The sequence below is a fragment of the Pogoniulus pusillus genome, chromosome 31 (assembly GCF_015220805.1).
Source record: "Pogoniulus pusillus isolate bPogPus1 chromosome 31, bPogPus1.pri, whole genome shotgun sequence".
NCBI classification, from domain to species: domain Eukaryota; kingdom Metazoa; phylum Chordata; class Aves; order Piciformes; family Lybiidae; genus Pogoniulus; species Pogoniulus pusillus.
Genome location: NC_087294.1, coordinates 11,168,809 through 11,182,898, shown reverse-complemented (window position 1 = coordinate 11,182,898; position 14,090 = coordinate 11,168,809).

Below are 14,090 nucleotides of genomic sequence, written 5' to 3'. Positions count from 1 at the left end.
GTCAGCATCACTCATTTTCTAACTTCCCTGTGCCCTTTTGGACAGATTTAGGCTTTCATTCTTTCTGACTATTTAAAATGGTTGACAAGCAACAAACATTCTCATGGAAAAGTATTTTGGCTACTTCAAATATTTTATGTCAGTGAAAAGAAAAAATAGATTCCTCTCACTGCATGTGTGTATGTGTTAAGAGTTCATGGTGTGTTTATGAATGAGATTATTCATGGGTATTAGAATGGTTCAACTGACTTCATTTAATGCTACAGATTTAGATATCAAAATAAGACCTTTTTAAGGGAAATGAAGATGTGTTGAACAGTAAAGTGTGCATAAGCTTGACAAGGAGAAAGTTCAAGCTGGACTTATGTGGAGAAAAATATTTGCTCTTGTGTGAACATTTTTTTCAGTACATACTTGTAAGAGCACTACTAGAGTGGGGTTTCATTTTTTGTATGGTTGAACATGGAAGGTGCAGACCTTTAGAGAGGAAGCAACTTCTAACACACATGGTTTGGTCTTCCAAATCTAGGCTATACACGGCTGTTATCTCTAGTCCTCTGAGATCTGGGCAGTCTGATGAAGTTTTTAGATATGAAAGGGAAATCTCACAGAACAGGAATTTTGATAATAAAATAATGTTTCATAATTTATGGCACTTTTCCTGAGCACAGCAAAAATAAAATAAAAGAAAAAAAATAAACAGGAAGAAAAGAAAAGAAAAGAAAAGAAAAGAAAAGAAAAGAAAAGAAAAGAAAAGAAAAGAAAAGAAAAGAAAAGAAAAGAAAAGAAAAGAAAAGAAAAGAAAAGAAAAGAAAAGAAAAGAAAAGAAAAGAAAAGAAAAGAAAAGAAAAGAAAAGAAAAGAAAAGAAAAGAAAAGAAAAGAAAAGAAAAGAAAAGAAAAGAAAAGAAAAGAAAAGAAAAGAAAAGAAAAGAAAAGAAAAGGAAAGGAAAGGAAAGGAAAGGAAAGGAAAGGAAAAGAAAAGAAAAGAAAAGAAAAGAAAAGAAAAGAAAAGAAAAGAAAAGAAAAGAAAAGAAAAGAAAAGAAAAGAAAAGAAAAGAAAAGAAAAGAAAAGAAAAGAAAAGAAAAGAAAAGAAAAGAAAGGAAAAGGAAAGAAAAGAAAAGAAAAGAAAAGAAAAGAAAAGAAAAGAAAAGAAAAGAAAAGAAAAGAAAAGAAAAGAAAAGAAAAGAAAAGAAAAGAAAAGAAAAGAAAAGAAAAGAAAAAGGAAAAGGAAAGAAAAGAAAAGGAAAGAAAAGAAAAGAAAAGAAAAGAAAAGAAAAGAAAAGAAAAGAAAAGAAAAAGGAAAAGAAAAGAAAAGAAAAGAAAAGAAAAGAAAAGAAAAGAAAAGAAAAGAAAAGAAAAGAAAAGAAAAGAAAAGGCCCCAAAACAAAGTTACCAACGGTTTCTTTACTTGTCATGTCAAGCCACTTTTACATGGCTTGAAATGAGATTTTTACAATGCCATGGTGCTAGTATTTCCCAGTCTGCATGGCAGTTTTCTTTACTGATTTTTCTAGTTTCTGACTTTCAATGGCAAAAACTAATAATCCTCTTCCTTTCCCTCCTCTCCCTTTCCCCCTCTTCCTCCTCTTCCTCTTCCCCTGCTGTTTCAAAGATTCTGGTTGTGCCTATATAGAGGTGCTGGTATGTCTTTTCTTCCAGCTGTCTAGAACTGTTATTACTGTCAAGAGTGGTTCACTTCATAACTCTGTGCTCAGATTTCCTTTCAAAAAGTGGGGGATCTGGGAGGTGGTGAAGACCTGGGTTTTCTTCTGACATGGAGACATGCTGGTACATGGATGAGGCACTTAGTGCCATGGTCTAGTTGACTGGGTAGGGCTGGGTGCTAGGTTGGCCTGGATGATCTTGGAGGTCTCTTCCAGCCTGCTTGATTCTATGATTCTATTCAGGTGGCAAGGCTGAAGTTTAGGTGCAGTGCAGCATGTCTGTGATGTCTGCAGTGATATTTTCTAGACTAGCAGACATCTGGATTAAATATTGAAAAAGGAAAAAACAAAATAAAAGCTCTACTTTGGCTGATGTTACAACTATTTATCAAATATATTCTTACAGGAATAATTTCAGTGCACTCAGGCACTTCTGTTGTTGTTATTTCTGTTGCAGATTCAACCTCACTTATGAAAGCTAGGTGAAAAAAGCATATCTGCAAACTGAATGGTCCCAAGGACTGGATTGTCTCTATAGACAATGAGAAAAGTCTTCATGTTTTTTTTTTTTCTTGGATAAACTATTTTCCAGACTATTCCAGAATACACAATCCCAAAAAGACCTTTAAGATCAATGAGTTAAATCACTAACCAGACACTGACAAGTCCCTGACTAAACCGTATCCCTAAGCACAATATCTACATGATTATGAAATAGCTCCAGGGATGAAGACTCTACCACTGTCCTGGGCAAGCCATTCCAATTCCTGAAAACCCTTTCAATAAAGAAATTGTTTCTAATACATAATCTAAAATTTATGATGGCTGGGTCATCTCCCATCAGGCAGTTTGGATGCAGCTGCCCTAATTCAGAAGATAAAAAACCCAAACGTTTAGCTGGATAGTGAAGCATAGTGCTAGGACAGAAGCCATTGGAAACAAGACCAAAAAATCCCATAATATCCAAATCTTTCTACTTTGAAGGCAGATATAATGTTAACAACTGTCTAAACCAAGCCCTAGTACGTGCAACCCTTCTCTAATCAATGCAGAGAAAGACCCTTTGGAGGTCAGAGACTCATTTCATTAGTTTCTAGCAGAGATTTTGTTATGCTTTTGTCTTGGGCGGAGGCCATCATTGTTTCAAGGTTCTGATTAGATTTTTTTTACTGACTTCTTCATGAAAAGGCAGCCAACAAGCCACCAGTTATTCATTCTTGAGTGCCATCTACTGGCACCTTCGCTATTACAAGCACTTACACACATTTATCTGTATGTAGGCATATTTGCATATTTAATATACAGACACACATGCATGTATGCACATAGAGCTATGTAAACATTGACATATAAAGGTATAGATATGATTAAGTCAGGTCTTTAATATGCAGTTAGTCACTACATTTAAGAGCTCTCACCTCTCTGATGCCATGCTCAAGAAGTAAAGTTAAAGCTAAGATAAATTAGCAGAATGAATGAAGTCTGTTCTCCTATGAAACTCTATCCCATATTCCTAACCAATTCTGTGTCCCCTCTCACATGCACAGAACTCACTGTTCTGAGCTCCCAACTTCACCTGCATCATCCTACCCTCTATAATTTGACCAAGTTTTAGTTGTTCTTTCTTTGGAGGGAATAATAATTTCTGTTCTTTTCTGTCTCTAGAGTTAGTAAAACTTTCAGAGCACACATCTTTGAGCTACCTCTCCTTCTTCTCAGATGCTGCTGAAACTGATCAGTAAGGACATAAATGTTACCAGGTAGACCAGTACAAAGTACAGAGGCTATAATCCCATCTCTCAGTTTACCCAATTACACTCAGTTTCATGAAGCTCATTTAAACTAATTGGTTGCCCTGATAGTGATTAAAGATAAATGTACAATTAAATAAATATATGATATCTTCTTGAAGGAGATTTAAAGATCTTTTCAATTTGATTTGAGGCTTCAAGGTGAATGCTTAGGCACTGAGAAAAATATTCTGCTGCCATTGGCATTTGTATAGAAGTGAATATGTGAAAACGAGGACAGAATTTTTCTTACATGTAGCTCAGATATCTCCCTCGTTACTTTGCTGTTGCAAGTGGCATTGTCAGAGGATAAGCACACAGCATTAGGTTCTGGATATCAACCATTTCCTTCACAATGTTAAAGGGACAGTAATTTTCTGAAGCTTATATTCTGGATTAGACTTTACCACTTATTTCTGTCCCACAGAAATCTCCTTGTCCTGTTTGTAGCAGACAATAACAAATAAATAGGGAAAAAAACCCATGCATTCTGCAGATCAGGTAGTACTGCAGAGCCTACACACCTGTGTTGCCTCCACATGATGAAGTGTAGTGACAGGCATCCACCAGAAGCAACTGCTGATTGCAACCTCTAAGCCAAGAAATTATTATTTGTGCCTTTTCAGTGTGAACCTGCTCTACTCCATGTGCTTCAACCCTTTGGCAACAAAAGCCTGAGAAAAAAACATTTCATACAACTAGTTCTCATTTCATCTTTAAGAAGTAAATGTCACTTCTGAATCTAAGACAATTACTAAGTATCTACAGAAATAATACTCAGAAAGAGAAAAATGCTTCTTGCAGTTTATAACCATCAGCTAAACCAAAAAGAGCACAACCTTCTTCTAGAATTGCAAATCTGTTACACTCAGGATGTTTTCTTCCCTTTTGTTTCACCAAAAATCTGCTTACTATGTGAAAAAAATAATTTTTGACTTGACTTTTTCAGAAGAAAAAAGAAACATTTGCAAATAGGTTATGATCCTTTTGAAAAATGGATGTAGCTTTGTGAATATGAGTAGCTCCAGCAAAGTCCTGTGCAAAAAAAATAGGCATTAAGAAAGTTCACATCTAATGTTAAGCTAACAGAGGACAAAAAAAAATGTAACAAATAATAGAAAGAAGAAAAAATAATGTAAAAAGGGATTAGCTTTGTCAAGAGTTAGGGCTGGACTGGCCACAAATTGAGTTACAGGTAGTCCTTATGTTACTTCCCAAGAGGGAATATAAAAAATAAAGGAGAATAAGGGAGAGTTATGAATTGGAAAGAAAAGTAAAATTATTTTGATGAAATAAAAAGAAAATAAAATGTGTATCAATATATACAAACCCATTAATGAACCCAATATTACTGAAGGGAGTTAATCACTGCCACCACTGGTGCTGAAGCAGAAGTCCAAGATTGCACTCACTGGCAGACCAGAACTGGATTCAGGATTTGCATTGTGGAACAGGATTCAGGAACACAGGGATCAGAATAGAAGGTAGAATGGACAGAGGCTTCCTCAGATACTGGCCATTGGAGAAGAGAGCATGAGCTTTATGCCAGCTATGACATAAAATGAATGGCATACCTTACAATCACCCCCTCCCTGCAGATGCAGCCTTTAACTCTGCACCTCCACACAGCACACACGATTTAGTAGTGATCTTGGTCTGTGCACCAATCCTTAGTACCAATTAGAAAGATCAAACATTATCATTTCTAAAAGCAGCCTCTGTCTGCAAAAATGTGCTGCAGGAAGTGCAGTAAAAAATACTGAGCTGAAAATGAAAATCACTGAACAAAATTAGTTCTGTTCTAGCTCAAACCAAGACAAGCTTATACAACATTTCCCCTGCCTTTCTTTTCCTCTGCTGCTCTCATTTTTATGAAATCTCTTCTTTACTAAGCTTTGAATTGATTATTTTAACTTTTGTCTACTTCTAATATTGTTCCTATGAGTTTTATTTTCCTTCAAGACCTACGTTTTATCTCCTGAAATATGTTACATTCTGTGCATTGCCTTCCAATTTTATATCAGATCAAACCAAAATAGAAATATAATCCAAAAATCACAAAATGATTTCCTGTTATCCACTTTCTTGCCTTTATTCCTCTTGTTTCAAGTGTTCTTCTTGCCCTGTGTGAATAGCCACAAACTGTAAGCAAGCAGTTAGGAAACAGAGATACCAGTGGTTCTCTGTAGAGTTGCATTTGTGTCACACACATATCCACTCTGCTTACCCTTAGAATAGCCAATATTAATCATACTAGAGGTCAGTGGAAACACAATTGATTTTGATGAGCTTTGGATTAAGATCAAAAGAAACTGAAACATTTAAAAAGTCATTTCCCACGGAGAGGAATAATATTTTCACCCACTACTGGATCATAAATAAAGAGCAATATCATGATTTAGTGCTTTAACTCTATCCTGACTTGAAGTGATCAGAGATTTTATTTGAAGTAGGCTTCAGAGCACAAAGCATAAAAAAATCCAAACAGTGAAAATGTGAGTTTCATGCATTTTCATTCTGAAAACATGAATACTGTGAAGACTTAATCACTAGGTAAATGAATTCTCATTCATTTATCCTACACTATATTTAAACAATTTGCCTTTACTCTAGAGCTGACTGAAGACAGCAAAGATGATTTCTTCATGTTATAATTGGAGCCATACCAACCTCTACAGTTAAATGAGTCATGGTTTTCATTATGTTCCATTATAGTCTTTCATAGGTTTCTGAAATTATCAGCTCTCAGACTGGAATTTTGCAGGTTTCTTCTCTCTGGTGGTTATTGGTACCATCATTATCCTGATTACAATTTATTATTCTCTCTGTGCAGATGGTTTATACAAGATGTTTGACCCATCTTGAAAGATAAACAAGACAGAGCAGTAAAAGAATATTCTTAATATAAAACCTCCATATTTAAAGATGTTTTTCAACAGCATTAAAGCTTCAAAGAACAATAAAATTTTGATCTTTCCACTGCAGTATATTTACTGCAAGTGTCTTTAAATGTTCCCAGAAACAAAAAAAAACAGACAGACAAAATCCCCCACAAACACAAATAACCAAATCAAACCAGAGTGAAAATCCAAGACAAAATGATAAATTAGACTGTGCTCTTTGTGAAATATTATATAATTCTATAATTAAAGACTGCTCTAGTGAACACATGCAGAGACAAAGTTTTCCTATTCCACAGAACATACTTGGCACAGCTATTTATGAAACAGTAGTGTACAACAACGATTAATTATTTGACTAGTAAGGGGAGTGATGTGAGGGGGAAAAAAATTAGGGATCTTTGTGATAACTTTGGCAATAATTGTCCAAGCTATAAATAGAATGGATTAGCTGCCTAATAATAAGGCACTATAAAGGATGTGTGGTATAACACTTAGTAGTACAACTGAATGAATTTGTTACATCAGAAATAGATATAGATATATATAAATAAATATAAGCTTAAAAAACTAGAAACAAATACATAGAAATAGATAGACACAAAGAATAATTAAAGAAATATATCTATAGAGAAATAAAACAGAGTAGAAATTCAGGGGGCTTGTTTGCATTCCTGGTCATCCTTAAAGCTGCCTCAGTTGCATATCATTAGACACCTTTTCAAATATTCCCAAATGAAGAAGGGGCTTTTTACCTTCTTATTTTTTTTCTCTCTCCTTTTCTTTCCCCAGTTCAATGTGCACTTTGTCTTTGAAGCTTACTCTCTGCCTTTAATTACCTTTGATGGACTAGCAAGGCTCTCCACAGAGCAGTTCACAGACTTAAGCTAATATATCATAAATGAGAAATCTGCTTGAAGTACTATTTTAAAGCATCATTTTAAACTGGAAGGACACATCACATTGACATACACTCAATAATAGCCGTTCACAGCTTTTAACTAAGCTTGTAAGTGGGCTGCCTTTTTTTTTTTATCCCCTTGTCTTTCTCCTCACAGAGACAGCTGCCCATTCCTGTACTGTTTCTGCCAATATTCTGCAATCTTTATTTAGAGAATTATAAAGAATGGCTTAGAGTCTTCTGCAGCTTCAAAAAAACCCAAAACCCTAGCCGTTGAAGGGGAGGAGGATGAAACTTATTCAGAAGACGAATGACAGCTTTTCATCTGGGGATCATGCAGAAGGATGATTCCCTCCATAAAAATAGATCCTGCTATGTTGTTTGCTCCTCACAATTCACAAGGGCCAATCATTCTAAAAAAGAAAGGGGAGGGGGGGAGGGGAAATACCTTTAAAACTGTGAAGTCAGCTGAATTGGACAATCCTCATTCAGCCAAACTGGTATTTTTTTCCCCCCAATTATTACTATTTTACACAGTAAGGCATGCTGAGCTGGCTCCTAAAAGAAACAGATTGTTCTTACAGCCGCCCCTCCTGTCCTTCAAGAAACAATACCAGACTAAGCCAAATCAGCTTGCACAAATGTGGGTTCATAAAGAGACCATTTGAAATGCATTTGTCAATAGCAACTTTTTATTTCCTTTAATTTTCTTTACGTTATTTTATTTCATTTTATTTATTTTCTTTCACTTCATTTTATTTCCCTTCATTTTATTTCATTTCATTTCATTTCATTTTCTGTCATTATTTCATTTCATGTTATGCCACCAGGATGCTGCTAAAAAGGGGGAAAGGCAACAGAACAACGAAACGAACAAAAAAAAGAACATTGTGATCATTATTAACTAAACTGTCATCCTGTTTAACTGAATGGAGTGACTTAAATGTCACCATAATGAGCTGTTTGGAGTTTATTTTTTAAATTATAATCTGTTAATTAACGATTAATGTGTGCCTTTAAGACACAGCCCACCGCAGGAGGTACTGGCAAGGCATTTCGCCTCAGCAGGAGTGCTAGGCAGTAGTTAACACAGTATAAGCAACTGGGACAGATCCTCAGCTGGTTAGGATTTAACTTTGTGTTTTCTGGAGCCTGAAAGAAACTATACTTTCATGTGGAAATAAGTTACAGAAGTGCCTTTCAGCAGGTGGGGAATGGAAAGGGTTGGAACGTGCAAGGATGCTGGATACTTTTATTCCCTGGGGATGGGAAAGAAGTGATCGTGCTGCAGCTTCGTTAACAGCATAGATAAGATGGGACAAACCATCCAGCTGACCTGTTCCTAAAAGCATTAGCAAGTACTGAAGGATCAGTGATCATGTTATTCATCAGAATAACTGTTTCAAACATAAAGAAGAGAACAAACACTGCTTGTACTTAGACATAGGCAGTAGGGGAGTTATAAGAGATTATCACTTTTGTTTACTTCCATGTTTCATGGAGGGCTGATGTCTGGATGAAAATCATTCAGCCACTGAAACTTTCAGTTTCAAACAACTAATTAGTTAGACAGAAATGTGAAGTAAATCTGATCATGTTTCCTAAATTAATATAAAACTATTAGTTGTCAGGTTGGTTGTTTTGTGTCATATGAACCAATGCCCACATATTAAATAATTAGCTAATTGAGAAGGCTCATGTCTTATTTAAGCACCAGCCTCCCAGGTTATCCTTGTATTTAGGCACTGGGCAAAGAGTTGATTCATGAGGTCAGATTATTCCATGTGGCTGCTGCCCACAAACTTGCATGGTTTCCTTTAGTCCCTGTAGCACCAAAAGCTTTCCAGTCCTCTACAGGTAGAAAATAAAATACAAATTTTAATCATAGAATCATAGAATCATATCATAGAATTAACCAGGTTGGAAGAGACCTTCAAGATCAGCCGGTCCAACCTAGCACCCAGCCCTTGCCAATCAACTAGACCATGGCACTAAGTGCCTCATCCAGGCTTTTCTTGAACACCTCCAGGGACAGTGACTCCACCACTTCCCTGGGCAGCCCATTCCAATGCAAATCACTCTCTCTAGGAAGAGCTTCTTTCTAGCATCCAGGCTATACTTCCCCCAGCACAACCTGAGACTGTGTCCCCTTGTTCTATTTTTGGTTGTCTGGGAGAAGAGAACAACCCCCACCTGGCTACAATGTCCCTTCAGGTAGTTGTAGACAGCAATGAGGTCTCCCCTGAGCCTCCTCTTCTCCAGGCTAAACAACCCCAGCTTCCTCAGCCTTTCCTCATAGGGTTTGTGTTCCAGGCACACTCTACCCCTCCACTATTTATACAAGATTGTGAAGGGTTTGTAATTTAGTTTCATTTATGTTTAGTTTCTTTGTTTATTCACTGTTTAAAACCAGGTTCCTCATCTAATGCCAGAGCTTTGAGATGACATGTTACGGACATTTTATTTCATCTCACCTGACTTTAAGCAGAAAGAGCTCTGAAACTCATTGGTTTTACTTAGTTGTCATGCAGAGTTAGAGAACAGCAGAGGTGACTTTCCTGTAAATAAAAAACTAGTAAATATTAGAACTGAAACAAAATGACTTCCAGTTATAACTTCAGGTCACTGTGTGTAGAGGGATTGTTTCACACTACACGTAAATGTCTCTGATTACCTCTTTACGTTGGTGAGTTCATCAGCTGCATTTTCTACCTCTTTTTATACCAGGTTTTGGAGAAAAAGGAATTCAAGTTGGTAATAATAACATGTATCTGTGCCTCAAAATCAGGATGGGGAGTTTCAGCTGTAGTTGGCTCTTGTAGAAAGACTTCCTTCATACATTTAGATTTCCAGTTAGATGGATGCTTTCCATGTCTGTCTGCCTGTACACAGAGCTATGTAGAGTTATGGTCCCAGAATGGATCATTTACATCTTTAGTCTGTATTTTTATGCCTTTTTAATGATCTGGTTGTATTTATCACTCCCCTGCTCTCATTCAATTAGTGAATTGTTGGTAATCTTGTTGTTCAAATTAAATTGATTTTGTTTCCCTAGGTTTGCCCATGGCCACAATTGGTGTCACAGTATCACAGTATCATCAGGGTTGGAAGAGACCTCACAGATCATCAAGTCCAACTTTGTCTCAACTCCTGAGCCTTTTGCTTTATTTTCTCCTTTTCATCCCACCACAGAGGGGTAAGACAGAAGGAGTGACTGCACAGTGCTTAGTTGCCATCTGGGTGGGCTCAAACCAAGACATCCATGCTAGCTGCTGACCCATCTCCAGGAAGCCTATGAAAGTGCTAGTTGGCTTCAGCTAAAAGTGCTCTAAACCTGTCACTACTAACTCGAGGCCATACACCAATAAATGTTTCTGAGAACAGGACTAATTGATATTTGAAAACAGAGTTTATTCTGTGGGGCTGTGCTTTATCCCCAGTTTTCAAGCCTGTGATGCAGTTGGTAGGTACAGCTCTGCAGGCTCTCCAACAAGCCTCTTTCTTTCCTGTGCAATTTTGAGGCTGGAGTTGGATCATCTCAGAGACTGTCTTAGTTAGCTGAAATGTGCCTTCAAAACACTGTGTAGACATCATCCTTGGTTTCTTCACTATTAGATGGAACATAAACATGGTGTAAAACTAGATCAATGGGATATCTTCTGTATTTTCTCTCCTGTCATAAAAAAATCTGTGCTGTTTTTGTTTGGATTTTTTGGTTGGTTGGTTGGTTTGATTTTTTCATCTGTTTGATTTTTTTTTCCTGGGGAAGAAAAAAATGTATTATAAATAGGAATTATAATTTAAAAAATGATTTTTTTTCTTCATCCCTCTTCCCCCCCAAAAAAAGAAAAAGAAAATATCCCTTTTTTTTCTTTTCCTTACCTGAAAGTCTTATGCCACATTGAATTTCACATGACTATTTCCAGCACATTGCTTATCACAGTGCAGCCTTTCAGAGAAATAAAATAACAATTTTCCTTCGTGCACTACAAAGGGTAAATTCAGAGATAGCAGTGAACTGGGGATTAGAAATTGTGCTAAATTCATATGGTAATGAACATCTGTGATGTTTTGGTGACTCATTTGCTCAAAAGGATACAATCCCCAGGTTTCATTATTGTCTTTGAAAACTTGCAGGAAGTCCCACACTGAAGACTGGTGACAGATAACACAGTGGTGTCCCAGTAAGATATAGGGCAATGCTAGGCTATATCCCAGTGTGATCCAATAGCTAATGTCTAATACATGGAAAACTTTTCAATATTTTAGTGTTTTAATGATATTCTCAAGCATTAATGAAACTGTAGCTTAATGAATCACCTTGAGTGCTATTGTCATTTCTTGCTTGTTTGTTTGCTTTTCTCCATTTGCTGAAGTGGCACAAATCAAGCCACCTGCCAGGAAACTTCCTTTTGAATGGCTTAACTCCTTTCTTTTCGCTCTCCTCCCACTCCTCCCTTGACAGATAAGACTTTTTTCAAGTGTGTTCTGAGAATTTCAGAGCATATTTTCCTAATCAGCTGTATTAAGACATTCAGCCATTTACACTGGAGGATTTTCTTTCACAAAATAGGACAGCCTCCCTCTCATTTTGTCACTGGGCTTGCACCAATGTGGTTTAAACATGCTCAATGACTTCAAAGCAAGGAAAACACCAAACAGCAGTTTTGAAAGGGAAGCCACAAAACACTTGCTATTCAGAGACCTGTGGAAAAGCCAAGAAAGGTTAGGATAATGCAGAAAATTCAAATTCTTGTTACTACTCAGAATAGAAAAGCAAAGCCTAGGGAAGGTATAGAGATGTGAAAAGGATGTTGCAGGTCAAAGCAGATGAACTGTTGTAGTCTGAAGCATTCATTACAAGTCTGCCAGTGTCTGTTCCTGGAACATAAGTGTCCCAGTTTTGAGTCACGAGCTGCCCAGGGCAAAAGGACAGAAATGGATTTTGCCTATTCCCCAAAGGAGTAAAGTTAAAATGCCTCACACAAGATGGGAAGTTTAAATGGAAGTACCATTCACAAATACATACACTAAATACATAAATTCATATTCAATAGTTCAGCCTCTGCCCAGTCCTCCACCTGGGCCTCACAACAGCAACACCAACCAAAACCTTTCCCCCATCCAAGCCGAACATCAGGCTTCAATATGTCCTCTCTCATGCCTCTCTGCTTCTCCCCACACCAGGCTCGAATCATGCAGCAAAAATTAGCTTTTTCCAGGTCACACAAGGCTTCAAACCTCCCCTGTGCTGTCTGAGATAGGAGTCTACACTGGGAACAGAAAAGGCAGTAATGTCCATTTATATAGGGGGGCAGGCTGAAGGGAATGAAGTAACAAAGATTATGCTTTCTGGTGTCCACATCTTGTACTCTCCCATACTTCACAGGGTCACAAGATCACAGGATGTTAGGGGTTGGAAGGGACCCAAAGAGATCATCAGGTCCAACTCTGTTGCCAGAGCAGGACCACACAATCTAGCACAGATCACAGAGGAACACATCTAGACAGACCTCAAAAGCCTCCAGAGAAGGAGACTCCACAACCTCTCTAGGGAGCCTGTTCCAGTGCTCTGGAACCTTTAAAGGAAGGAAGTCCCCCCTTGTGTTCAGGTGGAACCTCCTGTGCTGCAGCTTCCATCCATTGCTCCTTGTCCTGTGCCAGGGAGCAAGTGAGCAGAGCCTGTCTCCCTGCTCCTGACCCCCAGCCCATAGATATTTATAAACATTCATTAAATTCCCTCTCAGTCTTCTTTCCTCCAGACTAAACAGCCCCAGGTCCCTCAGCCTCTCCTCATAAGCCATGCCCTCCATTCCCCTAATCATCCTCACAGCCCTCCAGCAGATCCCTGTCCCTCTTAAACTGGGGACTTCTCATGATCTGCTCTAGGTGATCCTGCTCTGACAGGGGAGTTGGACTAGATGATCCTTTGAGGTCCCTTCCAGCTCCTGACATTCTGTGATTCTTTTATTTTGTGATTCTGGAAGACTTAAGAACCTCTATGGTTCTTAAACCCATAAGGATAATGAAAACAGCACTAAGTTCATGCAAATGTAATATGTACTGTGTTCAGCCCAGAGAAGCCTGTAAACTACCCAGATGGGAAAGAAGTAGCTGAACAGTAGTATTTATGCTACAGTGCTATGTTTAACCATCTTCTCCTTCCATATGGTCTTGAACACCATTAATCCTACCAATCAGCGCAGCGAATTTCTGTACGCTAAGGCTCACCAGAAGTTCCTTTTGTATGTGGCAATCTTTGCAAGTAAGCTTTGTAAAGAGGAAATCAAAAATACTTACTTTCCAAGAGGAGCATGAGCTCCAACATGTGCTGACTCTGAATTCCTCTCTCTGCCTTCCTCAACTGTATGCTTATTGAAAGCATCTTCATAGTAGCTGTCAGGATATTGAACTTATTACATGTAAGTATTTCACTGGAGAGGTGAGATAGTTGATTTCTGTAAGCTTAATGATAATTTACCTCGTGAAGTGACATTAAGGTTATAGCAGGAAGGAAAATTTGGAGACACTGCAATTTTTCTGTGGATATTTTTCATCACAGATAATGTTTTTATCCTACATTTCAATTTTTAGCATGTGCCCAGTTAGCCTGCTTTTCCTGGAAATCTTTTAGTCCTTTGGAGACTGTAGCATCTGAAATTGTAATCTTAAAGATGGTTATCAGGAGTACACTGAATTTTTATAACTAACAACTTTATTGCAGAGATCTTTACTCTCAGGCTTCAGGGTTTAGGCTTGCCCTGATATCAAAGATCAGGAAGACACCTAACTGCAAATGCAGATTTTTCTGCATTCTGTAAAGCTTCTTAGAT